The following is a 15,638-nucleotide window of genomic DNA, read 5'->3' on the forward strand; positions in this document are numbered from 1 at the left end:
AAGAACTTCCCTATAATCTCTGGGCTGAAGCCATGAACACAGCATGCTATATCCACAACAGAGTCACACTTAGAAGAGGGACTCCAACCACACTGTATGAAATCTGGAAAGGGAGGAAGCCAACTGTCAAGCACTTCCACATCTTTGGAAGTCCATGTTACATTTTGGCAGATAGAGAGCAAAGGAGAAAGATGGATCCCAAGAGTGATGCAGGAATATTCTTGGGATACTCTACAAACAGCAGAGCATATAGAGTATTCAACTCCAGAACCAGAACTGTGATGGAATCCATCAATGTGGTTGTTGATGATCTAACTCCAGCAAGAAAGAAGGATGTCGAAGACGATGTCAGAACATCGGGAGACAATGGAGCAGATACAGCTAAAAGTGCAGAAAATGCAGAAAATGCAGAAAACTCTGATTCTGCTACAGATGAACCAAACATCAATCAACCTGACAAGAGTCCTTCCATTAGAATCCAGAAGATGCACCCCAAGGAGCTGATTATAGGAGATCCAAACAGAGGAGTCACTACAAGATCAAGGGAGTTTGAGATTGTCTCCAATTCATGCTTTGTCTCCAAAACTGAGCCAAAGAATGTGAAAGAGGCACTGACTGATGAGTTCTGGATCAATGCTATGCAAGAAGAATTGGAGCAATTCAAAAGGAATGAAGTTTGGGAGCTAGTTCCTAGACCCGAGGGAACTAATGTGATTGGCAACAAGTGGATCTTCAAGAACAAAACCAATGAAGAAGGTGTTATAACCAGAAACAAGGCCAGACTTGTTGCTCAAGGCTACACTCAGATTGAAGGTGTAGACTTTGATGAAACTTTCGCCCCTGTTGCTAGACTTGAGTCCATCAGACTATTACTTGGTGTAGCTTGCATCCTCAAATTCAAGCTGTACCAGATGGATGTGAAGAGCGCGTTTCTGAATGGATACCTGAATGAAGAAGTCTATGTGGAGCAGCCAAAGGGATTTGTAGATCCAACTCATCCAGATCATGTATACAGGCTCAAGAAGGCTCTCTATGGATTGAAGCAAGCTCCAAGAGCGTGGTATGAAAGGCTAACAAAGTTCCTTACTCAGCAAGGGTATAGGAAGGGAGGAATTGACAAGACTCTCTTTGTTAAACAAGATGCTGAAAACTTGATCATAGCACAGATATATGTTGATGACATTGTGTTTGGAGGGATGTCGAATGAGATGCTACGACATTTTGTCCAACAGATGCAATCTGAATTTGAGATGAGTCTTGTTGGAGAGCTGACTTATTTTCTGGGACTCCAAGTGAAGCAGATGGAAGACTCCATATTCCTCTCACAAAGCAAGTATGCAAAGAACATTGTCAAGAAGTTTGGGATGGAAAATGCCAGCCATAAAAGAACACCTGCACCTACTCACTTGAAGCTGTCAAAGGATGAAGCTGGCACCAGTGTTGATCAAAGTCTGTACAGAAGCATGATTGGGAGCTTACTATATTTAACAGCAAGCAGACCTGACATCACCTTTGCAGTAGGTGTTTGTGCAAGATATCAAGCCAATCCCAAGATAAGTCACTTGAATCAAGTAAAGAGAATTCTGAAATATGTAAATGGCACCAGTGACTATGGGATTATGTACTGTCATTGTTCAGATTCAATGCTGGTTGGATATTGTGATGCTGATTGGGCTGGAAGTGCGGATGACAGAAAAAGCACTTCTGGTGGATGTTTCTATTTGGGAAACAATCTTATTTCATGGTTCAGCAAGAAGCAGAACTGTGTGTCCCTATCTACTGCAGAAGCAGAGTATATTGCAGCAGGAAGCAGCTGTTCACAACTAGTTTGGATGAAGCAGATGCTGAAGGAGTACAATGTCGAACAAGATGTCATGACATTGTACTGTGACAACATGAGTGCTATTAAGATTTCTAAAAATCCTGTTCAACACAGCAGAACCAAGCACATTGACATTAGACATCACTATATTAGAGATCTTGTTGATGATAAAGTTATCACACTGGAGCATGTTGCCACTGAGGAACAAGTAGCAGATATTTTCACAAAGGCATTGGATGCAAATCAGTTTGAAAAACTGAGGGGCAAGCTGGGCATTTGTCTGCTAGAGGAGTTATAGCAGCTACTTCTATCTGAACGTGCTCAAACGTCTCACTCAACATTAATAGCACGTTCACTACTGAGCCAAAACAAATTCAACCTTCGTTTCACACGTCCCCCTACATTCCTCATTCAAACTTACATTTTCGTGGCAATCTCGTTTTCATCAGCATTTCCCAATACTTCTCAGATATTCACGAAACCACTCCAAAAGCTCTGCTTCTCCATGGCTACCTCACCAAAAGAAACCTCATCCCCTGTTTCACCCTCGGTACCATCATCTCCATCATCCTCCAAAACTCCATCAAACCAGGAACAACCTGCACCCAATATCCAACCCATACAAATGATTCCTGGTCCAGGCCCTGTTCCTGAGAAACTGGTCCCTAAAAGACAACAGGGAGTGAAGATTTCTGAAAACCCTAGCTTTGCAACAAGCCCTAGGGAAGTAGACACTGAGATGGATAAGAAGATCCGCAGTTTTGTGAATAGCATTTTGAAAAATGCTTCTGTCCCTGATGCTGATAAAGATGTTCCAACATCTTCCACCCCAAATGCTGAAGTCCTCTCTTCATCAAGTGAAGAGGAATCAACAGAGGAAGAGGATCAAATCACAGAGGAGACCCCTGCACCAAGGGCACCAGAACCTGCTCCAGGTGACCTCATTGACCTAAAAGAAGTAGAATCTGATGAGGAACCCATTGCCAAAAAGTTGGCACCTGGCATTGCAGAAAGATTACAAAGCAGAAAGGGAAAAACCCCCATTACTAGGTCTGGACGAATCAAAACTACTGCACAGAAGAAGAGCACACCAATCACTCCTACCACATCCAGATGGAGCAAAGTTGCAATCCCTTCCAAGAAGAGGAAAGAAATTTCCTCATCTGATTCTGATGATGATGTCGAACTAGATGTTCCCGACATCAAGAGAGCCAAGAAATCAGGGAAAAAGGTGCCTGGAAATGTCCCTGATGCCCCATTGGACAACATTTCATTCCACTCCATTGGCAATGTTGAAAGGTGGAAATTTGTATATCAACGCAGACTTGCTTTAGAAAGAGAACTGGGAAGAGATGCCTTGGATTGCAAGGAGATCATGGACCTCATCAAGGCTGCTGGACTGCTGAAAACTGTCACCAAGTTGGGAGATTGTTATGAAAGTCTAGTCAGGGAATTCATTGTCAACATTCCCTCTGACATAATAAACAGAAAGAGTGATGAGTATCAGAAAGTGTTTGTCAGAGGAAAATGTATTAGATTCTCCCCTGCTGTAATCAACAAGTACCTGGGCAGACCAACTGAAGGAGTGGTGGATATTGCTGTTTCTGAGCATCAAATTGCCAAGGAAATCACTGCCAAGCAAGTCCAGCATTGGCCAAAGAAAGGGAAGCTTTCTGCAGGGAAGCTAAGTGTGAAGTATGCAATCCTGCATAGGATTGGCACTGCCAACTGGGTACCCACCAATCATACTTCCACTGTTGCCACAGGTTTGGGTAAATTTCTGTATGCTGTTGGAACCAAGTCCAAATTTAATTTTGGAAACTATATTTTTGATCAAACTATTAAGCATTCAGAATCTTTTGCTGTCAAATTACCCATTGCCTTCCCAACTGTATTGTGTGGCATTATGTTGAGTCAACATCCCAATATTTTAAACAACATTGACTCTGTGAAGAAGAGAGAATCTCCTCTATCCCTGCATTACAAACTGTTTGAGGGGACACATGTCCCAGACATTGTCTCGACATCAGGGAAAGCTGTTGCTTCAGGTGCTGTGTCCAAGGATGATTTGATTGCTGAACTCAAGGACACATGCAAGGTGCTGGAGGCAACCATCAAAGCCAACACAGAGAAGAAAATGGAGCTGGAACGCCTGATCAAAAGACTCTCAGACAATGGCATTGATGATGGAGAAGCAGCTGAGGAAGAAGAAGATGCAGCAGAGGATACAGAATCAGATGATGATGATTCTGATGCCACCCCATGACCATCAGACCTTTATTTTTTTACTCTTACTAGCTATTGGGGCATGTCCCTTTGAACAATTGATTGTTATTGGTCTGTAATATTTGCACATTACTTTCATGCATTCTACTTTTGCCAAATTCTGTCTAAAAAGGGGGAGTAGTAGGATATTATGCATGATTTATGATTTTGAGAAGGAGTAGTATTTATACTGCTGCTGCTGATGATGATTGATGTAAGCTACTGAAACTAGTAGCTGATAGAAGATGCCAGTAAGAGCATGGAGATAGGGGGAGCAGAAAGCTGATAGAAGATGCTTGCTGCAGTTCACAGCAGCTAGTAGCTGATAGAAGATGCCAGTAAGAGCATGGAGACAGGGGGAGCAGAAAGCTGATGTCACGAGAGATGTCTTGACATCCTGGAAAAGACTTGTAGATTTGCAACTTGCAGAATTTTGCTGTCACCACTACAGATACTGCTGTGCTTGATTACTCTGATAATGAAAGTTGCTGATCCCACTTGCATGACTGCTCGTACCTGCTCAGGAAGTGTCTAAGTATGTTTTAGACAAAATTTGCCAAAGGGGGAGATTGTTGGTGCTTAGCTTTACTTAGTTTTAAAAGATTGGCTAAAATTTTGTTAAAACATAAGCACTTAGACAATGAAGGAAAGCTGGAGTTGCTGCACATGATGTCTAACATTATGTCATGGAATCAGATCGGGCTGCACAATGCACAAGGCAAGATAAAATGTCAAATGAAGAATTGAAGCTGCAGGATCCACGATGTCGGATACAATGTCCAGGACATCCTGCCCGAAAATACTGGACACATAAATCTGTTATATCTTTAACAGATTAATGTGCAGTCAGCAACAGATTAGGAGCTCTATCTTTAGGAACGAATTAAAAGATAATTAAAGATCAAATTACAAACTTGAATAGTTTTGTTCAGGGATTAGAGATTGAAGATAAAAACTAAAAGATAAAAATTTATCTTTTAGATCTTTAAGTGCAGATTTTTCAGGAGAATGATAGAGCTTATCCAGCGCAAGGTGTTAAAGCCCAGATACGCACACTGCTATATAAAAACATGAAGGTTGCATGGGTTTTTTATCAAGTCAGAGATTGAAGAGTTATTTTGTGAGTTTTGTGACTTGAGTGTTTTGTGAGCCACCTTGATGTTACCCTAACATCAAGTGTTGGACCTGAGTGTGTAGAGTTGATCTCTATTGTTCAGAGAGCAATCTCTGGTGTGTTCTTGATTTGTTTGTAAACACGGGTGAGTGATTGAGAGGGAGTGAGAGGGGTTCTCATATCTAAGAGTGGCTCTTAGGTAGAAGTTGCATGGGTAGTGGTTAGGTGAGAAGGTTGTATACAGTGGCTGTTAGATCTTCGAACTAATACTATTTTAGTGGACTTCCTCCCTGGCTTGGTAGCCCCCAGATGTAGGTGACGTTGCACCGAACTGGGTTAACAATTCTCTTGTGTTATTTACTTGTTTAATCTGTTCATACTATCATATACAATCTGCATGTTCTGAAGCGCGATGTCGTGACATCCTGTACGACATCTGTCCTCAGTATCAGAATTTCAACAATCAATAAATCTAGGGGGTTGAGAAACATAGACTTCCTCTTTTATGTATCCATTCAAAAAAGCACTTTCAACGTCCATTTGGAAAAGCTCAAAATCCATTAGGAAACAAAAGCTTGAAGAAGCCTTATGGCCTCAAGTCTTTCAACAAGGGCATAAATCTCATCATAATCAATTTTGTTTCTAAAACTAGTTTCTAAAACCTCAAGCCTTTGGCTACTAAACGGACTTTGTTTTTGGTTATAAAACCAGTTTCATCAGTTTTGTTTCTAAAAACCCATTTAGTTCCAATTACTTGTTGAGCATTAGTTCTTGGTACAAGATCCCAAACTTCATTTCTTTTAACTTGATTCAACTCTTCTTGCATTGTCAATCTTCAATGTTCATCAAGTAAATCTTCTTCAATAGATTTTGGCTCTACTTGGGATACAATATCTATAAAAAATTATTAAGAGAGCTACGAGTGGTTACCACTTTGTTTATATCACCTATTATGTTGTCAAGTGATAAGTCCCTAGAGGTTCTCCATTCTTTGGGAAGTTCCTTTGTAGATTGTTAACTTGTATAAACATTTTGCTTCTCCAATATCAATGGTCTAGTCTCCTCAAGATTGCTAGATCCTTTAAGATTTCCTGCACAATCATCATCTAGATCTTCCTTTGACTCATGAGTTTTATTCTCATGATTACACATTTCATCAAAAGTAATATGCACAGATTCTTCAATTACTAAACTTCTTCTATTGAAAACTCTATATGATTTGCTAGAAAAGAATATCCTAAAAAGATTGCTTCATTGAATTTTGAATCAAACTTGCCCAAGTTATATTTTCCATTATTCAAAACAAAGCATTTGCTTCCAAAGACCCTTAAGTGTGATATGTTAGGCTTTCTTCCTTTGTAAAGTTCACAAGGTGTGGATTTTAAAATAGGTATTATTAAAATCCTATTGAGAACATAGCAAGTTGTACTTATGGCATCCGTCCAAAAATAATTTGCTAAGTTAGTTTCATTTAACATAGTTCTTGCTAGTTCTTGCAAACACAAATTTTTCCTCTCTGCAGCCCCATTTTGTTGTGAAGTTCTAGTAGCAGAAAAATCACGTGAAATCCCATTTTCTTCACAAAAAGTTTTAAAATCTTCATTTTGGAATTCACCTCTATGATCACTTCTCAAGGTCTTAATTTTCAAATCTTTTTCATTTTGAATAACTTTTGCAAGTTTCTTGAAAGCTTTAAAAGCAACACTTTTTAAAGCAAGAAAAAAAGTCCACGTAAATCTTGAGTAATCATCAACAATGACAAGAGCATAATAGTCAACTCTCAAACTCATAGTTCTAGAGGGGCCAAGCAAGTCCAAGTGTAAAAGTTCCAAAGGTTTAGATGTAGAAACTTACACCTTTTTTATTTAAAAGAGACTTTGACTTGTTTGCCTTTTGGACAAGCATCCCAAAGCTTATCCTTTTGAAATTCTAGTTTGAGAAGTCTTATTACAAGGTCTTTTGCAATGAGTTTATTCAAATGATTCATATGAATATGTGCAAAGCGTCTATGCCAAATCCATGCATCATCATTCTTACTCAACAAGCATTTTGATTCACTTATGAATGCTTTTTCTAGATCTAGCATGTAGATATTATCAAGTCTATTTCCTTTCAACTTCATGTCATTTAAAGGATTAAAAATCATGCAAAAACTTGAAGTGAAGGAAATATCAAAGCCTTTATCACACAATTGACTTATACTAAGTAAATTGTGCTTTAGACCTTCCACATATAGAACATTTTCAATACAAGTAGTTTGTGAAGTACCTACATTACCATAACCTAGAATCTTCCCTTTGTTGTTGTAACCATAGGTAACGAATCCTTCTTGTTTTATTGTTAGAGAGACAAACTTTGATTTGTCTCTAGTCATATGCCTTGAGTAGCTGCTATCTAAATACCACATTGATTGTTTGGCTTTAAGACATACCTACACAACAAATTTAGAGAGAAGATTGAGGTACCCATTGGGTTAGCAGTCTTTTTTTTTCTTTGGGAATCCATTGTACTTCTCGCTTCGGACACCATGTCTTTTTATGAAACATGATGAAGAGCTATGACCTTTATAGATGCAATAGTGACATGAAATAAAAGATGAGGTGGAGGGTGTAGAGAAGTTAAAGAAGTTCTTATAAGCTTTTTGTTTTCTCTCTAAATCATACCCAAGTCCAGTCTTACCCATGAAACAATTTTGAGAAGTCAACAAGGCATCTAAGTTTGCTCTTCCACTTGTGAACTTTGCAAGTGTCTTTTCAAGATAATCAATTTTGCATTGAAGATACTTTAAATTTTCACAATTTGAGCTAGAAGAAATATTACTTGATTTAAATTTTCAAATGGAATCCTCAATAGATTTTTCTAAATCCACTTTTTCTTTTCTCAAATCATGGACTTCCTTTTGTTAAATAGTAAATTTCTCAATATGCCATCAAACTTGGCCTTTTAGAGTTTTGTTCACAAAGGTAAGTCTCTGTGTCTCTTTATGTAACTCTTTGAATGCATCTAGTAGATTGTCATAGTTTGTATTAGATTCAAATATTCACTTATGTTGCTTTTGGTCTCATCCTTATCAATATCAGCCATGAGACATAGATTTGCTTCTTCCTCCTCACTTGAATCACTAGAGGAACTTGCACCATCATCACCCCAACCTATATATGTCCTTCTCCTCTTAAATGGCTTCTTTTGCTTCTTATTACCTCCTTGTTGTTTCTTAAGGTAGGTTGGACAATTTGCTTTTATATGACCTTGCTTCCCAAACTCAAATCATGTGTAGGTTGTGGGAATTGAGTCATTTTTCTTTATGCTCTTCTTTTGAAAGTTCCCTTTGTCTCTTTCTTTCTTCTTCATGAACTTGGAGAACATCTTAACAAGAAAATTTAGATTTTCACTATCTGAATTTTTTGAAAGGTCTTTATCACTAGCTTTATGGTGTGAAGTGCTTGTCTTTAAGATTAATCCCTTCTTCATCTTCTCAACTTCTTCTTCATCCTTTAGTCTCCCAAGCTCAAACTCATACTCCCTTAGCTTGCCAAAAAGTGTAGCTACCGTCATGGTTGTTAAATCCTTCGATTTCGATATAATTCTACTTTAGGTTGCCAAGTTCTATTGAGACTTTTCAAAACTTTGACATTGAAATCCTCCTTTTCAAAAATCTTTCCAAGAGCCAACAAATGGTTCACCATATGTGTAAAACCCTTCTACACATCTAAAATGCTTTCTCTTGACAACATTCTAAACATTTCATATTCTTGAATGAGACTGTTCTTTCTTGTCCTCTTGACCTCTGTAGTTCCTTAATGAGTTACTTCCAAGATTTCCCAAATTTCTTTAGCATCCACACATTGAGAAGCACAATAAAACTCATCAAAGGTTAAAGGGGAGGTAAAAATGTTTTTAGCTTTAACTTTAAATTGAGCACACTTATTTTCTTCTGGTATCCAAGAATTAAGGTCTTTTTGTACCTCTTTTCCATGAACAATAACCTTAGGAATGTAAGGACCATTTACAACGGCATCTCATACTCCTTTATCAACAAATTCAAGGAAAACTTGCATACGTAATTTCCAAAATGGATAGTTTTCTCTAGTAAAATGAGGGGGTCGGTTTATTGAAACACATTTCGTGAAGATTGGATAATTTCCAGCCATTATAAGGATCTTTTTCAAGAATTGTTTGAATGATTAACAAAAAAATCTTTGATCACCAATTGTTACAAATAATGACACACAAAAACATAAACCAAGAGAGGGAGGTGAATTGGTTTCAAACCGATTTTAAACTCAAATTAAAACTTTTTGTAAATAGCTTCCTTTAATCCAATTGAAACAAGAAATTCAGATGTGTTGTAAATACCCTTTGATTTCTTAATCACAATTAAACAATTACACAATGATACAAATAAAAATTGAGAAACTTAAGCAAGAAGCAACACAAGAGTTGAAGGATTAGAGAAAATATTCAAACACAATTTATGCTGGTTTGATTTCTAAGAAATCTACATCTAGTTGATCCATAGTAACCCACTAGGATCATTCCACTATAGTCTTTGAGTTACAACCAAACTCACAAGCAAAAGCACTCACAAATGCACTAACCCTTGAAAACCTATCAAGAATTAAAACCTATATGTAGAAAACACACTACATGAACATCATTGAGTAACCCACTCAATGAAACAAAAAGCAAAACACAAATTAAGGAAAGATTTCACATGACAAGTGAAAAATGTGAAAGTTTGAAAACACTTCCTATGTAGTATTAACTTCTTTTCATGATAAAATTCATAAATCCATTAATTCCATGTAAAAAAAAAAACAAGTTTCCAATCAAAGGATCAAAGTGGTAATGACACTCAGAGCTTCTAAAGCTCTCTCGATGAAAATTACAATGAAAAATATGAGAGAATGGTCTCACACACAAGTTCCTTTGAAAAAATCATTTTATAGCCTCAGAACAGAAATAGTCAATTAGGTCATAGAGATAGTCAACTATATTGTTCTTTGCACAATTTGGGTTTCCTGATGAACAAATAATCTATTATATTCCCATATAGGGTATGTTCGGCAAGCATTTTATCTAGCTTCTTTCTTTACTAACTGAAAAGTGTGTTTGATTGTTTGGTAAACAAATTTTTTAATAGCTTCTAGTGTTTTTTGAAATATTACTTGAAATAAAATTTTTTAAAACGCAAGCTTTTAGCTTCTAGCTTTCTATATTTTCTTCCATTTTTATCCTCAATATATTTATCCAATTTTCTAGTTACCCTTTTTTTAATTAATTATGATTTTTTTTATTTTTATGTCATTTTACATTTTTCAACTATCCAATAACTGGTTTTATCGAACACTTATAATGTAATATGCTAGTTTTTCAACTTCCAGCTAGCTTTTCAGATGGTTTTGTCAAACATAGCCATAGTCAACTATTTGCGAAAGCGAAAAACTCTTCTAACCCAAATAATCGATTAGACACTAAATATAGTCAACTATTTACCCACCTATCTCAATTATGAGATACAGGGATCACGATGCAATAGCATATAGTCAATTATATTGATGCGGAATTAAATCAATGCAATGCTAATCAATTAGAGCATGCTAATTTACATATCCTAGTCTAGGATGCATGTATGCATGACTTCACACACAATCAAGCATTAAAGCAATAACAATCATCCTAATGATCAAGACTAGTGTTTCAATTACAACTCATCATTAACAACATAAAGAAAATACATAGTGACATCTTCATGTTTACATTTAAAATGGAGAAAATTCTCAATTTATTCAAATTTAACTTGGTGGTTCCCCATTGCACGACTTCCTATTGCGAAACATGGTAAAAAGCACAAGTAACAGAGCATAAATCCTAAATAACCCTGATAATCCTAAATCCTGATGTTATATTGAATCTATCTTATTAAGATAAGATCCTTTCATCCAATTAATAAATGCTAAATATCTTCAAACATCATCAACTTGTATAAAGTGGTCCATTTTGGTGCAGCATCTAGTCCACGTTGTTCTGAACTTTTCTTGATCTCCACTATTAGGCCTTGCAATGCTTGTTTTATCATCTTGATCTTGGACCTAGTCATGAAACCTCCATTGTCAATGTCTTGTTGGATATCTATCATTTTCTCCCTCTTCAAAAGGATTTGTTCCCAAATCAAGCCCATAAGCTACTTCAAATAAAAATGGATCAACCACATTAATAAGTTCATGAAGCATGGCCCTTGCTCCGTGAAGTAAGGCCTACTTCATTATTTTAGGAAAAAAAATACTTCAATTTTAAAAGTCATATGACTCCTAAACTTTCAAAATAACTTTATTATACCTTCAAACAAATATAGGATAAATTAATCACGTTAATTCTACCTAAAAAGAAAACCAACATATCAACACATGACACTCATCAATTATCATAGTAAATCATAGGCCCATGCAGTCATTCTAAAACACATCAATGCGTCTCAATTTACTCCTATTACATTCTTATCTTAAAAGATTAAACAAAATTTTAATATAAAGATATTATCTTTAAATTTAAATAATATCATAAAGATCAAAATTGAAATTTTGAATTATTCTCTAAAAAATCTTTACATTGATGTGTAAAAATTTTAGTGCAATAATTATAACTTAAGGGGTGTATTAGATTAGGATTTAAAGAAAATATTTTAGCATAAAAAAATCTTGTGAATTATAAAGATTATATAGGAATATTATGACTTATAAGTTTTTTTTTACAAGACTTTTATGATAGTTTGGATTTTAATGGATTTATATCATAAGAATTTAAAGGATTTGAACAAAATTTATAGATTTATAAGATTTAAAAGGATTCTTTGAATTTTTTAAAAACACATTCAAAATTACAAGAGTTGGTAAAAAGAAAAAAGAAATGATGACGTTTGGATAAAAAAAAGTAAAACCAATATAATTTTTTTAATCTTTTAATAGCTATATTGATTTTAGCTTTATGTTCTCCTATACTAACCTTTCTTGGAATAACGTCTTCTCATTCTCACTTTTGGATTAGAATAATAGACTTAAAATTATATGTAGATTTTTTGATTTTTTTTAATTACTACAATTATTTCATGATAAATCTAATGACATGTTTAAATGTGGTGCAATAATAAACATATACTAGAAGAGAGTATAAGGGTGGAAAATTGGTAGGAGGAATACTGAGCTATATGGATGACGAAATTAAGGGTGACAATCACGAAAACATTGTATCAAGCAAGTGATGAGCATAAGGAAAGCATGGTTAGTCTTATATATATTGTTGATAATATATATTGTTTGCAGGTTGTTATTTTTGTCTGTATGTGTTGTGGTTTGGGTCCAGGGGTGTTTGACCCTCGACAAATTGTTTGTTATGTCTGGTTAGATAGCCATAATTACAACCATTATGTTGTCTGATTATTTTGTGTTACAAGTGGTTTTACTGCTTAAGGGGACACAATTGTTCCCTGAGAGTAGTACGTAGGCCCAAGCCTCGTCTCTTTTTCTTGTTTGTTTGTTTGTTTGTTTGTACGCGTCTATTGATGCACGTGGCATGAGGGCTACGCACATGATGCAGTGGCAACAATCAAGAGGATTGGATAAAGATTGAGGAACCATAGGTTTTATTTCCTTTTGTTAGAAGGTGGCCTTGCATTGAGGAAGTGGATGATGGACAGAGATACACTGGGGTATAGTGGGCGGAGAGGTTCGAAAAACCTAGGGGAATTAGCGAGTGATGACTATCGAACATTTGGTGCACTCATTTAGTGCGGGTAACTCACAGGCCTCACTTTGCCAATCCTAATGGGCTTCGAGACTATGCTTTTTGAGTTGGGAGACGAGGGGTTGGTGTACAATGTATCTGTATGTAGCGATTGCTCCCGACTGTTATCCATATGATTTTGTAAGACAATCAAGACCTAGGAGCATTGGTGGCAGTGATTAGGCCCAATGGTGAATAAAGTGTGATAGTTACGTGCTTAGGATGCGAAAGTTTTGTTTGTTTAGACAACCACACGCAGTGGTTACATAGATTATGCATTTTAATTTTGTTTTACTATTGTCTTTTGTTTGTGGCGTTCGAGGAACAGAGGACTCACCCCTACAACCAACAACTTTTAGGTATTGATGATGTCGAGTACACTGAGGCGTCAACGGGCTCGATGTAGCTCACAAAGAGAATGGGTATGGCCCTACACCATAACGCGGACTACACGTTACACCTGCCATACTCGAGTCCACGTAGTGCTAGCTGATAGACCGGATACAGCATGCATCGAGTACACTGAGTGGAGGTTATAGAGAACCAAGGTGACCATTCATACATGTTGTCCAAGGAGATGGAGGAGTACCAAGAACTACTAAAGCAATTGGAACTGACGTCTGAGGAGGAGAGTGACGATTCTTCCGAGGACACGTCTTAGTTAGTTCTATACTTCTAGTGAGATAAGTGGTCTGCTTTGCTCCTAGTTTCTTTATTGTTTTGATGTATTTTGTTTTAGGAGGGATGAAAAATATATTTTGTTTATTATCACACTATTATGGATTGTATTTGTATATTTCTCTGTGACCCTACAAGTTTTATTTTAGTTATGTATGAAAATTGAATTACTCTACATCTCCGTTTATTTTAATTTGATGCAACTATTTAGCATTTTCCGACTATCGTTGTTTGTTTTTTTAAAAAAATAGTATAGGAAGATGTTTTATTATTTATAAGTAACGATAAAAAAAAGTAATGTGTATTTCTAAAATAAATTAAATTAAAGTGTTTTCAAGCAATATTTTCACTTTAAAATTTGAGGCGTTACAGTTGCCACTCTTCGTCACCATCCGCCTCTCCGTCTCTACTAGTGCGGTACTGGTTGGCCTCCACCATTGCATGTTGTTCGTCGTTGCCACTGTGTTCGTCTCTTACTTTCAACCAAGTTTGAAATTTACATATCTTGAACTCTTTTTCTGCCACGCTGATGTTTATTTGATTTTTCAATTCTACATTTAATTTGAGTATAGTAGTTTCTCTTCATTTTTCCACTGTCATAATTCCTGAAAAAACAACTATGTCTTCTCTTCAACCAAATTTGTATATGTTAGGACTATTTTGAACAAGATTTTAACTTCACTGTATAGGTAGGGGAAGAACATTAAGAATAATGATAGGGTAGAATATGTAACGACCCGTCTCGTCGTTACGATATCACCACTCTAAACCACGAAAATTTCAATTTTTAAATGAAAACTCCATTAATTTTCTTATGAAAAATGAAAGTAAATTTCTCGTGATATACATTCACCAAACAATGCACTATATATATATATATATAGTAACTCAATACACATCATCCACATAATGAAAAGTAAATTAGTTCATACATATAATTAAATATGTGATTTACATCCTCAATTCAAAAGTAAATTATAGAATCAGCTACGAAGGAGTTGATTAAGAAAAGAATCTCACTTCATGTACTCAACTGTTGTCCAAAATAATCCCAATGTCATGACGTTGGCTTGGCAACTCCACAAAAGAATCCCACTTCACGTACTCAACTATTGTCCTTCTGCTCCCACAAACAAAGGTTTGCAATCATCACAGGTACCAACCACACGGTACAAAAATTGCAAGGGTGAGTCTATTATAAAAGAAATTAACAAAAAAATCAAATAACCATAATTAGTAAGAAAACATTAACAAATACCATAATCATACACAATCATCCATTAATTCAACATACACTCAACAAGTAGTCGTCATCTGTCCATAATTCCAATCAATCATACTCAGTATTATGCATGCACCTGACCTCAACTCTCAAATGTAATGTGACACCATTCATCAAGGAAATAGCCTGAGTGTGTCCACATGACATACTCACTTAGGAAAACTAGGCAGCAAGTGTCGAGGTCACCCTGTCATGCACAGGCAACTCCCTCCCATGGTGATCAGCCTGAGTCTCAAGGGAGTTCCAAACCGAGTGACATGCTCCCAAGTACAAGTATTCCCCCTCATGAGAAACTACAAGTATTTACTTGAAATTCTGATACTGGGGACAGATGTCGTACCGGATGTCACGACATCACGCTTCAGAACATGCAGATTGTATTTGACTGTATGAACAGATTAAACAAGTAAATAACACAAGAGAATTGTTAACCCAGTTCGGTGCAACCTCACCTACATCTGGGGGCTACCAAGCCAGGGAGGAAATCCACTAAAATAGTGTTAGTTCGAAGATCTAACAGCCACTGTTTACAACCTTCTCACCTAACCACTACCCGTGCAACCTCTACCTAAGAGCCACTCTTAGATATGAGAACCCCTCTCACTCCCTCTCAATCACACTCCCGTGTTTACAAATAAATCAAAGACACACCAGAGATTGCTCTCTGAACAATAGAGATCAACTCTACACAAACTAAA

Source organism: Glycine soja, chromosome 12, assembly GCF_004193775.1.
Source record: "Glycine soja cultivar W05 chromosome 12, ASM419377v2, whole genome shotgun sequence".
In the NCBI taxonomy this organism is placed as follows: domain Eukaryota; kingdom Viridiplantae; phylum Streptophyta; class Magnoliopsida; order Fabales; family Fabaceae; genus Glycine; species Glycine soja.